The 3,025-nt window shown below is 33.9% G+C and overlaps 1 long non-coding RNA gene across 1 annotated transcript; it reads left to right on the forward strand.

The window, feature by feature from the left end:
* Positions 1-323: 323 nt before the first annotated feature.
* LOC112213911 lies at positions 324-496 on the forward strand. The gene is made up of 2 exons (XR_002947821.2): positions 324-361; positions 402-496. It is a non-coding gene; the product is annotated as an uncharacterized LOC112213911 (long non-coding RNA).
* The last annotated feature ends 2,529 nt before the right edge of the window (positions 497-3,025 follow it).

Raw genomic sequence — 3,025 nt, forward strand, 5'->3', positions numbered from 1 at the left:
ACATAGTTGAGGTTGGTCGGGACAATTTGGACAATAAGTTGTCGTTTTCTTCAAATACTCTTGTGCCTTTGTTCGGTCCATTCGACGTCTTTTATTCGCATAACGTAGTTTGCACGCGCGTCTAATGCTTCTTCCGGAATCGTTTTTCCGAACGGCGATATTATGCCGACTCCGTCGAAGACAAGGATTTTTTGTATTTTCAGACAACCTTAATAATTTTGCAACTAATAATCGTCTAAATATTCTAATATTTATATTTTTCCTTGTTGCAATTTTGTAAACCGTCAAAGCGTTTACAACAGAAATTCCCAGAAAGAATCGAATGCCAAGTTTTCCGTACCATTTGATTCCTTTTCTAATTGTGGTGGCATGAGAAACCATTTGGTCGGAATAATCTATAGCACACTTTCCTTCGTTATATTCAACAGCAGCTAGTGGTTTTAACGTTGCGAACAAACGAAACGAAAGATCATTCTTGAGACTACCGCTTGAGCGATTCGCATTACTAAAGTATCGATGGGAGCTCCTAGCAGAGAACGCTTGGTACTGCTGCACGCGTGGCCTGACGGAGATTTCTTTGAAAACACGCGTGACATCAAAATTTTGACTTCTTACAACTTTGCGAATACTTATTCCTGAAGTTCGCTTGAACAAAGTGTTCCTCTATGGATACATAAAATTTTAGGAGTTAATTTAAATGTCATCAGTGTGATAGGTAAAAATGTCTTTTATAGTAATAAAAAATGCTCACTCAGAAAAAGAATGTCTGTATCGTTAATTTTCATTAGAAACAATAAGCAGAAACTTATAATATATAATACTATGTATATAATATATATATATTATAATATATATTACATTAATATAAAACCAAAAATCTAAAATGAAGTTAGGAAAAACTAATCTGTTTGAACCGTTTTCACGATATATTTGCCACGCTAAATTAGCTTCTATTTTTTTAATAATGATATAGGCATATATCAACAAACAAACTAGAGGAATAATAAAGGTGAATGGCAAGAAAATATTTAGAAAATATTGAAGATTATAATGAATCAGAAAAGCGTATCAAGCAAAATCACCATCTAATAATAAAACATCATTTTGTCCTTTCTGAATATTATTGATGTTATTATATGCAGAGTGATACTGAAGTTATCTCGTATATATGAAGTTTAGTTTACTTGTAAACTCGAGTTTAGTAACTCGAGTTTAATAGAATTATGATTGAAAATTACTGATGTATTAACAATAGAAATGTAATCATTTTACTGAATTTATTCGTACTCTTTAAAGTTCTTGCTATTTGTAGACTGAATGTTTATGCAAATTCATATTTTTATTGGTGTAATTAAAAAGGTCAAATGTAAATACGAACTTGTTTCGTCTACTCGATATTATAACAAGTACTTTACTTTCTATATTTTGTGTATATCTTCGCATATTACGTGCAATCTGAAATTTTCTGTACATTTCAATTTTCTACAAATGCATAAACGTCCATAGTCTAGTTATTTGAGTTTATAAAAAGTAAGGGTCATGTTATACAGAATGTTACAACATATACATGTAACATTTATTATGTTATGTACATATGTAATTGTAATTTACATATGAATTGTAATATTTCCTATAGTATAAAAATTGGCAATTCGTATTGTTTACAATAGTTTTATTATACATAGCTGGAAAACTTACGTGCATTTAAGATTTAATGTTATTCCAAATATGTGATAGCGAGACGAGTTCCAAAACAATAGTTTACAAAGTTCCATAGCAACACCCGTTACGTTAAATATCAGTCAAATGCATGCAAACTCCATCAGTATCGATACAACTTACGCAAACTCATACCATAACTTCTACGAAAGTACAAGTTTAACGAAAAAACAAAAAAAAAGGCAGCTCAGAGTTCCATCCATTTTCGTTTCATTCAGGAACTGCTGTCCATTGGGAACAAAATACGATCCATTCAGAAGACTGGCTTGTCACCGGTATTTGTATTGCGTGCCAATCTTTTTATACGATAGATTGATTTCGTGGAGGTCGTCGTCACCGTCGTTAGCGACCGTTGACGCCAGTACCGCCTTACAACTGGCAACGAACCGATACACGCAATTCCATTCTGTCGTCGTCCACCTTCTACTTTTGGCAAGAACTTCGTGGTCCTTCGAACCTGATCTAGTACCACTAAAACCGTGTGATTTTGGTGTAATGGGCACAAAAGATTGCTTCTCGATCGAGTTTTTATTTGGAGGTAACAAACTTTAATTAAGCACAATCGATTGGCTGTTAGCTGTACGAATTGTGCGAAAATAATGATTTATAATGGTTGAAATAATAAAATATTGTAAAGTTTCTGAAAAAATGACTAGTTTAGCATAATCTGTACTTGAACCCCTGAAAAAATGTTATCAACTTTATAAATTAATATGCATAGAAAAATTACGATTTTTCGTAAAGTGGAATATCTGGTAACTGGTGATACAACCGAGCAAGAGATGCTTCATGAAGAAATAAGTCGAAAATGTTAGCATGACAAGTCAAAAAACTAAGGGTTAGTACATATATAGGTTAGGTGTAATAGTAGTCATCGCGATAGTGCTGCTGCTGCTGCTGATGTAGATGTCGCTTATTAACTACTGCTGCTTTCTTCTGGTTTATGTGCCATGGAAGAAAAATCGGACTATGGGCGCCGAGATTCGAATCAGGGTCCCGAACGTTCGTAACCTAAGGCGCTAACCACTGCTATTAGTCAAGTGTCATCATGCTCTAACGAGAGACGACTAAATTTTACTAACGTATTTACAATAGTCTCCCGTTTCATTTCCGTGCCAATGAAATTTCAAAATATTTTATATAATACACCTAATACAGGGTGGTTGGTAACTGGTGGTACAAGCGGAAAGGGGATGATTCTACGCGAAAAAAGAAGTCGAAGATATAGAATAAAAATTTTTCGTTCGAGGCGTTGTTTTCGAGAAAATCGACTTTGAATTTTCGCTCGGTACGCGTGCACTTTATC

Source organism: Bombus impatiens, unplaced genomic scaffold (assembly GCF_000188095.3).
Source record: "Bombus impatiens unplaced genomic scaffold, BIMP_2.2 scf_2094, whole genome shotgun sequence".
NCBI classification, from domain to species: Eukaryota; Metazoa; Arthropoda; class Insecta; order Hymenoptera; family Apidae; genus Bombus; species Bombus impatiens.